The sequence below is a fragment of the Myotis brandtii genome, unplaced genomic scaffold, assembly GCF_000412655.1.
Source record: "Myotis brandtii unplaced genomic scaffold, ASM41265v1 scaffold1036, whole genome shotgun sequence".
Classification (NCBI taxonomy): domain Eukaryota; kingdom Metazoa; phylum Chordata; class Mammalia; order Chiroptera; family Vespertilionidae; genus Myotis; species Myotis brandtii.
The window spans coordinates 43,620-55,790 of record NW_005353477.1 but is presented as its reverse complement, the minus strand read 5'-3'; the positions used below and the strand labels follow the sequence as shown (position 1 = coordinate 55,790).

Below are 12,171 nucleotides of genomic sequence, written 5' to 3'. Positions count from 1 at the left end.
AGTACCCCAATTAAGTTAATAACAATGTACCTACCTATATAGTTTAAGTTTAAAAAATGTGTCTCTCAAAAGAAATTTCAATCGTTGTACTGTTGATATTTGGCTCTGTTGACTAATGAGTTTGCCGACCACTATCCTAAGCCATTTTTAACCATTTGAGAAGATGAAGAAAACAATGGACGTTCTGCTCAGAAAGACATACACTTGCATAGATTCAGACCATTTTTGTATCCCATCACAGTGGCATGTGGATATCCTAAGGTAAATATCTGTAGAACTCTTACAAGTCCACAGATGTCAGTCAGCTGAAGGGCCTGGGTCTTTATCCATTTAACTTTTCTCTAGATATTAGACATGCAGGAAATGAGAGCCCTATACAAAACTCAAAGTCTCCAGGAACCAACTTGGTCCATGAGCCTCAGGAACCTCCCATGATATTGGAAGAAATGTCTACTTGCCTCTATAAAATATCTTCTCCAGAAGGACTGGGAAGGAAAGCACGGTTGGGGATGGCATATAATGAGATGTCTGCTTCACTTAAATCTATTACGGATTCAGGCAAGGAAGCAAGAGGAATAGGACTTCCAAATTATAACCAGTAATAATGACACAGACCAGTTCATTGGTCCCTGAGAACCATGGAATTAAACAATAAAACCATTTGGACAGGGAATAAGTTGAACCTCCCAGGTGGAATGAGTGCTTTCCCCCAGTGATCCAGATCATTCCCATCCTACTCTTCCTCAAATAATTTACCAGACCTTTACCACCAAATAATTAAAATAATTGAGCTAAGAATTTTGATGTTTACTGCCTGCTATACACTTTCCTGTACAAACTCATTTTAACCTCACATCAGTGTCAACAGATAGGTACAAGTGCAATTAACATTTTACAGGTGATGCAACAGACACGGGGACATAATTTGCCTGAAGTCCTCAAGCTACAAAAAGGAAATTTACTATCCACCCTCCTAGTCCAATGACATGGCTATCCCAATTCTCCTTTAAGCAGTAGCTTCCAGCAAAATCCTGACTCCCAGCTTCTTTGGGACAGAGTCTGTTTGGAATACTTTATGCTGCTTACCTCTTCAGATTTTTCTACTGTGGGTGAGAGGACATATTTTTTTTTGCTCTTTTCTGAAAAAATTTAATGACATGTTTGTCTTCTGATCCTTTTCTAAATTTCTTCTTTCCAGCTTTGCCTCTCTTGGTGTCTGACTGTCCCCAGAGTTTATTATATTATGTTGGATTATGCATCCTTGAATGTATTTTTCTTGGACAATCCACTCCACTGGACCCTAAGTCCCTGCTGTAGAAATCCACGGACATTAACTGAGTTAGTTAACAAGACAACTTTTTGAGAAAGACCTTTAGTGTGTGAGGTGAAACTCCCCCTTTTCTGAATCCTCCACATAATCATGTTGTCCCCCCTGTTACCTCTCAATTCTCCTGTGGCTGCTGGTGGTGACAGTGTTGAAGAGCGGCCCCCCGAAGGGGCCCGGGGGAAGGAGGACGGGTGGAGGGGTCGGGAGGAACGGGGCGCGGGAAAGATCCGCCGGGGCCCACGGCACGGCCGGACCACGCCGCCGGGTTGAATCCTCCGGGCGGACTGCGCGGACCCCACCCGTTTACCTCTTAACGGTTTCACGCCCTCTTGAACTCTCTCTTCAAAGTTCTTTTCAACTTTCCCTTACGATACTTGTTGGCTATCGGTCTCGTGCCGGTATTTAGCCTTGGATGGAGTTTACCACCCGCTTTGGGCTGCATTCCCAAGCAATCTGACTCGGGCCTGGCGCGCCGAGGGCCGCTACCGGCCTCACACCTTCCATGGGCTGGGCCTCGATCAGAAGGACTCAGGCCCCCCACGAGAAGCGCCGGGGAGTGGGCCTTCCAGACGCCACATTTCCCGTGCCCCACGCCGCTGGATTGAATCCTCTGGGCGGACTGCGCGGACCCCACCCGTTTACCTCTTAACGGTTTTTGAGACTATTCTTAATCCCATGTTACAGATGAGGAAGCTGAGGAACAGAGAAGTTAAATTGCTCAACATCACACAGCAGACATAGCCAAGATTTGAACCCAAATGCTTAAGCAATCTTGTTCTTAACCACTACACCATGTTGCTTGTCTAGCATAAGAGAGTTACATGGTAAAAAAAAAAAAGAGAGTTACATGGTAAATGGTAACATATAAGTCTATCACTTAGGGTTATATATGGTCCTTTTGGGAAAATGAACAGATTAAGACTATCTTTACAGAAACCACATGGACATAGTTTCTGGTATCCCATGAGGTTAGGGTAGAGGATTGATCAAAGAGTGAAGGGTTAACCGGCCACTGTTATCTACTTATATGTCGTGGAATCCTGTGATAAGGAGCTGAGCAGGGGAAAGGCAGGGAATGGATCTGAGAGCAAATCAGTAATGCTTGGGATTTTTCCTTTTATTTATCCAGGAGCAGGAGGTGGAAAGACTGGGAAAATACTAATACTAGTACATTGCCAACTGGCTTCCAGGAAGTTCCCACCAATAGGGGGCAGCAGTGGGGAGAAGCCAGGACATCACTCCCTCCTCCTTCTGCCTTAGGTGGTTTCCCTTATGTGACTGGATCTCCTCTGGGGTTCTAGCGCCCACCATCTGCCCAGCTCTTAGGCTCTGGTGGTATCATCTCTTCCTACTATCCCTTCAGTCTCAGGGGTGGGAGCAGCTTCCTGTTGAAGCCAACCTCTGGGGTTCCCCAACATCCAAAGTTCTTTTTTCAGCTCTTCCATCAACCAATTCTCTATATTAAATTCCTTTTGTTAGAAATAGCTGAAATGGTGTTTATTTTTCCTTTCTAAATGCTGACTGATGGACAGCTGGGATGAATTCAAGACCAGGACTTGACTAAGGCCACATAGTAAGTACTGAAGTTCCTGGGGTTCAAATGGTTTTCTTCAAGACCTAACCCTTTCCAATTAGAACATGCTGCTCCTCAGTGAGTATGCAATGTTTAAAATTTAATTCTTAACTAACAACAAAATAACCACAATATTATTTTCTTTAAAAAAAATCTTAGTCTTCTTTAGTTTTTTAATTCTTTTGATCTTTTCTGCAAGTTCTGATTTGTTCACAAAATTCTTATAGATGTGGGGTCCTTTCCTGGGAAGAAAGCTGCATCTTCCTTGGTGACTCCTTTGGTGAGTGTCTCGTCTTACCTCCTCTAAAGTCATTGTTTCCTGGATACTTGGTCTGAAGCTGAGGAGGCTTATTGAAAGGAACAAAGCCCTTCAAACAAATGAGCAGGGTGAGGGTGAATGAGTCCCGAGGATCTACTCCTGGCTACCACATACAAAACTGGGCCCCAGTGTTCTCTGCTTAAATTGTAAAAATGCAACTAGGTGGTGGCCCTGTGAAAGCAAGGGTAGGTGGGGAGAACCGGTTCTTCATTTTGATGGTAGAGAACAGACAGGAGGCAGGAAATACATACACACACACACACACACACACACACACACAGAGCCAGAACTCCTGAGCCTGAGGCATTTCCATCACACAGGATTGTAGGAAGGGATGGATGGAGATACCAGATCATGATGGTTTTAGGCAAACTGGATGAGTTATTGCCATAGACACAGCTGAGTCCTATCTCTGGATTTTTTTTAAGTGAGTAACCCAAGCCTTGGGAAACTACTTTGTTTTTTGTCCAGTGTTCTGCAAAATGTCACCCGGACTTGGAAAATGTTGTGCTGTGTGTTGCAATGTCATGTGCGTTCTTCCTGTAGGGAACAATATTAACAATACAACAGCATCGACTATAACAAAAACATTAACGATGTTCATAGAAACTAACAGTTGAGGACTTATGATGGGCCAGGCTACATGGTCTATTATAACACAATGAATTCTCTTAGCAGCTCTGTTAGGTAGGTACTATTATAAATTTATCTTACACATGAGGAATCTGAGCATAGGGAGGTGAAGTCACTTTCTGGAAGTGATGGAATCAGTAAGTGGCAGAGCTGGGATTTGAATGCTGACAATTCAGTGCCTTTGCCCACAGTTTTGATTAGTGCCCTGTACGTCAGAAATGGATACAGGCACGTGGTGGAAAATTATGCGCAAAGTGAGTGATCTGGTAGCATGACCACACAGTCAAGCTGTAAGTCACTAGCACAACTAACCTTCTGGCTCCATGTGGCCTTGGCCACAGAAAACAAAACCCAATCCTCTTTCCTGAAGGTCTAGGATCTTTTTCTGCTCTTGAGGGGATCTCTAACATACTGTACTTATTTTGCTGATATTTTTTGGGGACTCTTCAGTTTCACAGACCCCAAAGATCTCTCCAGGCTAGGGCTAATAAGGCCAAAGCTATTTCTGAGTGATCCGCCCTGAACAGCATGAGACAACTTTTTCTGATAACACAGGCTACGACGAAAATAAAGGGCATGTTCACACACGCACACTTTGAAACCAGGCCCTAGTCCCCTCTTGCTAGTGGGGACAGCTGACCATATCAAAGGGAAGGGAGCTCCCGAAGAGTCTGATTTCTGAGGACTGGTTTTTGAGGATTTAAGAGAGCTAAAGAGGGAGGCATTAATATAAATCTTTTCTAGCCCAACTGCATCTGTGATATGAAGCTACACAGAGCAATGCAAGCTCCCTCTTGTTTTAGAAGGACTTTTTCATCTCATAATCGGCTTTAGAAAAAAAAACTACAAAGGTTTGTTTCTGTAGGCTTTTCCCCCTCTCCTCCCTTTACCTCAGAGAAGACAGGGCCCAGCCTTTGGCTCCCCCACCCTCGAGAGAAAGCACACCACTTACTCAGCGATGTGACCCTGCTCACATGAAAGGAAGCCCTCAGTGTGTGTCCCGCTCTGTATTTATCCTCTAGGACGCTGGGAGGACTGGCCCCACACAGGGCATTTCTTGGATCCATTTCCAAATTACATTGTGGTGGGATGGGGGTGTGAGGGGGCCTATATGCCATCTGATGGCCCTTCTCTTGCTTCCTAAGAGGTGTGAGGAGCATCCCTGGTCTTTTTGTTAATTAGCCCAATTCTCCTCTTGGGACCAGAGAGCAAACTCCCCTAGGCAGCAATCCCTGAAACAGACTATTCTCCAAGCAAAGGGTGGGGAGGCCGAGAAACAATTCATCTCTATCAGGGTTTGGCAAAACAATGGGAGGAAGGCTCCCCCCCCCCTTCCCACGTATTAAAAACAAAGTCCTATTAAATCGGTAAAAATTTTATTGAGAGGAGAGGTTCTGTCGAACTCCAGAAAGGGGGGTGGTTAAAGTCCCAAGTTAAAGATTAATATTCCAAGTTCTGAACAAAAGGATGCTCTTTTGTGGCTCTGTGCTTATGCCTCTGAATGTAAACATTGTTCTGAGAGCCATTTTTTCTTCGCCAGATCTTTAAAGGGTAATAAATTAGCCCGTGGACAGCCATACAAGCTGCTACTAGATGTGAATGTGAATGTGTCTGAAGAAAAGGCTGACTTTCAATCAAAGTCTATTGAAAGAATGGTTGGCTTTTCTAAAGAAGCATGTTGTGCCTATTAACCAACTTACAAAAGGGGCCATTTCCTTGATTTATGTTTGGTTGCTATAGAGATCCTGCAGCCCAGACTGGCAGGTGAAGCGCCCCTCTAACGATCTCAGAGGTTTTTCTTAGTTATCCTCAGAGGCCAAACTGCGGCGCTGGGTAAAAGGTGGTGTGCAAACAAGCTGTGTGTGTTTAAAAAAAAAAATCAAACATCTGGCTCAAGCATTTTCACACATCTCTCTTAAATGATGACTTATTATATGCAAAACGAAGGGCAAGCATTTTTTTACAGTCCTTACAAACATGAGTACAAAGAAAAGTTAATTGTTCTATTTGGGACCATTAATGACTGGTTTCTGCAAGTGCAGCTTTTCGCTTAAATAATTTTACAGAGGACACAGCTTTACAGAGAACACAGGGTTTGAATTCAAAGTGATCTTCAAGCATGGGGCTGTGCCTTCATGACCCGAGGGGAGAGATGTATATGTCCATATTTTTGTTGAGTAGATGGGTTAGAATCCTTGCATGTTAAACCTGGAGGGATCTTAAAGACAATTTTGCCCCACCCTCTATTTTTCAGAAGTTAAAAATGAGATCTTACAGAAAGGAGGAAATGTGCCCAAGGTGACATAGGTGATCTGTGATTCATCAGAAAATGTCCCTTTAACAACACTCTTGCCACATCCCCCTCTCTACCTCATGAGCAAGCCATACAGAATTCCAGGGTCAGAGGTGAGGAGAGGGCTTAGACATTGATGATGGGGTAATTTTACATATAATTCTCAAAGAAAACATTACCACCGGGTCAAACACAAACCAAAGCTGATGCTCTGGGGGAGAGGGGGGAGGGGGAAAGAAAAGGGAAGAAGCAGAGGAGTGAGCAGAAAGCTGAGTGCATTCTTCACTGTCAAAGGCCCTTAGAAAGGGAACAATGTCCTAGAAAGAGGTCAAGAAAGCCAGAGGCGGGTTATCAACCAATAAAGCACAGTCTCTTCAAGGAGGTGAACTGCATGAGTAGGGTCACTCCTGACTCCTGAACCTTGTTACCATGCACCCTGTTGGAGCTTCCTAGGGTCAGGGGTGCTCCTTCCAAAGCCTCTTGAATGTGTTGGGGGAGACCATGAAGGAACCTTCTTCCTTAGTCACGAGGGTATGTTGGGCGAGTCCCTTAACACACAGTGTGTATCAATTTGCCTGGGCTGCCATAACAAAATACCATTGATGGGATGGCTTAAATTCAGTCTGGCAGCTAGAAGTCAGAGATCAAGTATTGGTAGGATTAGTTCTTCAAAGACCTCTCTCTTCTTTGGGCGTCTTCACATGGTCTGTTCTGTGTGTCTATGTCTTAATCTCTTCTCATCAGGATACCAGTTAGATTGGATCAGGACCCACCCTAATGACTTTATTGAACCTTAATTACCTCTTTATACAGTCACATTCTTAGGTCCTGGGGGATAGGAATTCAACAGATGAGTTCTAGGGAGACACAACTCAGTCCATAACACATAGTTATGAGATTTCTATTGAAATAGGGTAATACTTCATCAGCCCAAAGAAGGGAAAATTCTCCAGAAGGCTCTTCTAAATCCCCAACTCCAAGCTCCATAGGGGGGTTTCCACAGCCCCTACCAGTACCTGCCAGAGACTTTTCCTAATTTCCAGTAAAGCCAGGATTTCTTCACACTCCGAGTTGTGGTGACATCTGTTCAGCCACTAGGAATTCCTGGTAGCCTCATTCCCCACAAGGTCTTGGAGTCTTTTGGCTAAGAACTGTTTGCTAGTGGCTGAAAAATGAACCCTTTGGTTTAATTCCAAAAATAATTTATGGCTTATTCCATTTCTCTCTAGTACTTCCAAGAAACTGAGAGGAATGGCCCAGACAGAAAAAAAAAATCTTTTCCCTCCCTCCCACTCTTTTATTATGCTATAAACATTTGTTAATAGAGCAATTATCTTTTGAGTTGTAAAGGCTAAGTAAGTATGAGGAAGAAAGGGGTGAAGGGAAAGTGCAATTCTTCAAGCTTAATGAAGTCAAGTGAAATTATCTCAAGTGGTTGGGAGTTATGGAGAGCAGAATCCTTTTTTCTTTCTTTTTTTTTTGTCAAAGTTTAGTAAATGATCACATGCCATTCTGTTGATCTAAACCTCCCTGCAGTACAGTTTTTGTCAGACTTCATACACAACACACAATAAAGATATCTGTGGACAAGCCTGGCTCTTTGGAAAGGTAACTTGTGCTTGAGAGATGGATGGTAGTAATGGGGATTATGGATACTCTGTCTCTTCGATATCATGTGGTCCATAAAGCTATTTTCATGGAGCATTGGCTAAGTGTCCACTATCAAGCTCAGTGTTTTACGCACGTCTCTCATGTCAACCTCACAGCATCCCTAAGAGAGATGTCTGATTTATCATTTTGGCAAAGGAGGAAATAGAGTCAGACACAGTAGGGGACCTGATCAGGGTACTACAGCATATGGGAGACAGAGCTGATACTTGAATTCAACTTCCTTTGGCTCAACCTGAGCTCTAACCTTCCATGTTGCACATCTGAAAAGGTTTCTTTGCTGCTCCAGGCGATGGTGTGCACCTTGACACCATAAAGCCTTGCCTCAAGGTGCAACAGTATGAGTTAATATATCTTCGGCTCAAAGGATTATTATTCCAGAATTTTAGGCCCCCAAATACAGGTGAAGGAGGAGGGGTGAAGAATAATGGAGGGTTCTGATCTTTGGACTGTTGGAAAATGGCCAATGGATGAGAACTTCCACAAAAGGGAGGGTTATGGGAAAGGGGGCAGGTGGGGAAATATCGGTGTCTCAAGTTTCTGCAGGGCACATTAAAAACAGAAATTGCAATCATTAAGAGGAAGAAAGGAGGACAGTTCCAAAGGATGACACGTTCTCTTGGAAGATGGCGGCTCTGGGATGATTTTGCTTGGCTCTCCTTTTTCATTGTTTCTGTTGTAAGGAGTTCTGCTGGTGATCAGGAATGGAAGCATTTCCAGTGGAGAAACACAGTCTGTGGCCAGGTAATCATTCACCAAATGGATACCACCTGGGGTAGAGTCCCTCATTCATGCAAATTGGCCCGAATCATGTCCTGTGCTCATGGGTTATTTGAATGAACACACAGCTGGTATTTGATTTCAAGGGGCAGCAAAAATACGAAGACTATTCTGCACCAAAGCTTTGGACCAAAGAAAATAGCACATTGTCTGTATCCTCTCGGCCTCAATTAGCTCCAAGTCTTGCAGTAACTCCCACAACCAGCCTGGCATGATTAGGAGGGGAAGAAGCGATCAACTGCTTTGTAGTCTGCTTTTGAACTCAGTTCCAAAGTCTCTCTACATCATTTATTTTGTGGCTCTGTGTTTATTTATTCTTTATATTCCAGGGCATCTTAGCCATTTCCCTCCTTCCTCCCCAAGCGTGGACTACAGCACAAACGGAATTGATTGCTAAATGCAGTATTGCCTGTAAACCACGGTGGACAATTTCCTGTAAATGCTTTATAGTATTTGCAGCTTAAATTTCTTTGACAATGTGTTGCCATTGTGGCCACTTGCTTTTAATACTAAATGTAATCACTTTAACTGTATGAATGCACAAAATATTTGATTTTTATTAAGTATACATTTTATTTTTTAAAAAGTTAATAGTGAAAAATTTCTTTCCCCTCCCTGCTTTTTGAATGTCTCCATTTGTAACCCTACATGCACATCTGCTTTTATCAAACGCTAATGAATATGGCTAACAACGAGTGGAAGACAAATGTTTCTATCACAAGCTACAATTATTTCTCAAGATGTCTATTTGCATCCTTCCTGGATTTAGTTTTCAAAAGAAACAAAATAGCGAAAAATAGGAAATACACCAGATATTATATTTACAGAGGACATTTTGCAATTTACAAAAGGTTTTGCCATGCATTTCATCAGTTGACAAAGGGGAAGTTCTTTAAACATTTTCAACTCATACAGGAGGGGCTGGAATTTGCGAGGTGATTCCTGATGCTGGGGAAGGCTGCTGGCCCGATACTAAGGGAGGCAGAGGGTGTCTATCTGTGTGTGGACTAGGATGGATGGAAGCATTTACTATCCACACTTCCTCCTTCTGCCCTGCTAATGACCTCAGTCCTGGCCGGTGGGACCAACATCCCTTAGAATGAGAGGTTATTTAGCTTTGATATGAGTGCAGCCTTGGGACTCTCTGCAGAGAAATTGCTTATTCCAAAAATTTAGCTTCTTTCTCTTTCTTATAAGTAGAAACATAGGGGGGAAATGTGGCTTGGCTTGGAATAAAGAGTACATGGGAAAAACAATGCCAAGTCAGAAATGGAGAAAGAATGGTATAATCATTGTCTATAGACAGAAGAGAACACCAGAATCTATACAAGAGCACCAAGGGTGGTTAACTTTGTTCAGGCTGATGGGCATTTTATCAATGCATTTTTCCCCCCCACAAGATGCAAAACCTGCATCACTGATAGGATTTGAATTAATTTATGTGGTACACAAACACAAATGACAAAACTGAATGATACAGTGACAAACAAATTGCTTTTTGAATTGCATCTAGTTATAGTACAGAGAATGTCTTTTTGGTTGCAATGAATCTTGACCACATCTCTAGTCTCATAAGTGATAGGGATATTTTCATTTATGGCCATGATATATAAAGTTTCTTGTAAGATACATATATTTATGTAACAACATAGGTGTATTTGAAGAGAAGTATTGAAAGAAAATTGGACATGTGCCACTCACTGTAGGGGACTAACCTCTTTGAGTCTTGATTTGCTCCTCTGTGAAATGTGAAAATACTAACCTTGTAGGGCTATTGTGAACACAAGAAAGAACACCGTCAGTTATTAGGTACTATTAAAATGTTCAAATGGCCAGCTACACATGGGTAAAGATTAAGCCAATTTGGGGGAACAAAAAAATCAGAGAGAATAATTAAAGGCTTCTGGTCAAGATGGTGGTGTAGGTAAATGCAGTACTCGCACCCTCCCCACAACCACATCAGAATTACAACTAAACTCCAAAACAGCCATCATTCAGAACCACCTGAAGTCTACCTGAACTGAAGTCCTACAACCAAGGATATAAAGAAAAAGCCACATCGAGACTGGTAGGAGGGGCAGAGACACAAAATGGGCTGGTCCCACACCCACGTGTGGCAGATAAAAATTGGGAGAGATCTCGGCTGCAGAGGTACCCTCCCCCAGGAGGAAGGAGTGCCAGCCCCACACCAGGCCCCCCAACCTAGGGTTCCTGTGACAGGAAGAGAAGTCTCCCCAACTTCTGGCTATAAAACTCAGTGGGAACACACCTGCTTCTTTCCCATCCTCTTCTTCTTCCCCCCAGGCACATTACCTTTGCCTTTCCTTCTCCTTCCTAAGCTTCAAGGGCCCTTCTTTTGCTTCCTGAGCCTACATAGCCCAGCTGGTTCACTTCTACTACTTCTGTAACTTTTAAAATAAACTTTCTCTTATAATTTGAAAATGAAAGAAAACAAAAAACCCACAGCAGGGATTATGGCTGAGTCAAATGGAGGGCTGCTGAAGTCCCAGGCATTCCTCTTAAATGGTCTGCACATGGACTTACTTGGACTCACTCACTCTGAGCTCCAGCGCTGTGGCAGGAGCCGAAAGGCACCAAGGACATATGGGGAGAAACTGAATTGTGTGGCATCAGGGCAAGAGCTGGAGGGATCGTTTTCTCCTAGACAGAAGTGCTGGTAGAGCCATTGTTCCTTTTCTGGGCCCTCCCCGCACAGAGCCAGCAGGCTAGTGCCATATCTGAGTCTCCATCAACCTGGTTATTACTGTTTGCTCAGCCCTGATGATTCCCTGAGACCCTGCCCCACCCAACATGAGGGCCCACCCAAGCTGTTTTCCAGTGGCTTTTCCATACAAACAGCCTGTCTTGGTTCATGCTTCAGAATTTCCTAAAATCTTTCAAACAAGCAGGATCTGGCCTTGGTGTGCCCCAACTCTTGCTAGGTGGTTCCAGGCCCAGCACTAGCAGCAGCCAGCTTGGTTCACAGTGAGGCCTCTCCTGGGCACCTCTAAACCCAGCACAAGTAGAAGCCATCTGCAGATTGCTTTGCAGCTCATGCCAGATGGCCCAGGCAGAACACAGACAATGGCTGACCTTGACCAGGCCTGTACCTCCTGGGAGGCCCCAGAGCTAGCACACCTGGTGGACAGCTTCAGATCACATTGAAGCACCACCCAACCACCTCCACAAGCAAAACACTCAAGGGTCTGACTCAATGGGCACCAAGAGTCCCCCCGAAGTAAGTTCTGCTCCAAGAGGTGGACTCCTACACAGCTGATCCTCCACAGTGATTGCAGTCAGTCCTTGCAGCTGATTGGCCTGGGGGCAAATCTCTTGCACTAACACGCCAACAGCAATCAAGGTTCAGCTACAACAGGAGGGTGTACCTGGAGTGCCCAGTTCAGGTGAATGGGGAGGCTGTGCCATTGGGCCCTACAGGACACCCTACTACATAAGGCCATTCCACCAAGTCCAGGAGACAGAAGTTCTACCAAACACATAGAAACAAACACAGGGAGGCTATTCATATACTTTGTAAAATTCATCTCAGGTTTTAATTATGTATTCATTGTGATCAT

At 43.9% G+C, this 12,171-nt stretch overlaps 1 long non-coding RNA gene across 2 annotated transcripts; it reads right to left on the bottom strand.

The window, feature by feature from the left end:
• Positions 1-1,505: 1,505 nt before the first annotated feature.
• Positions 1,506-11,164, bottom strand: LOC106725655. Of its 2 annotated transcripts, none has more exons than XR_001361582.1 (3): positions 11,152-11,164; positions 5,917-5,927; positions 1,506-1,784 (listed from the first exon to the last, which is right to left on the bottom strand). It is a non-coding gene; the product is annotated as an uncharacterized LOC106725655 (long non-coding RNA). The 2 variants fall into 2 exon arrangements; XR_001361583.1 differs by having other exon boundaries at positions 1,506-1,716.
• Positions 11,165-12,171: the final 1,007 nt, after the last annotated feature.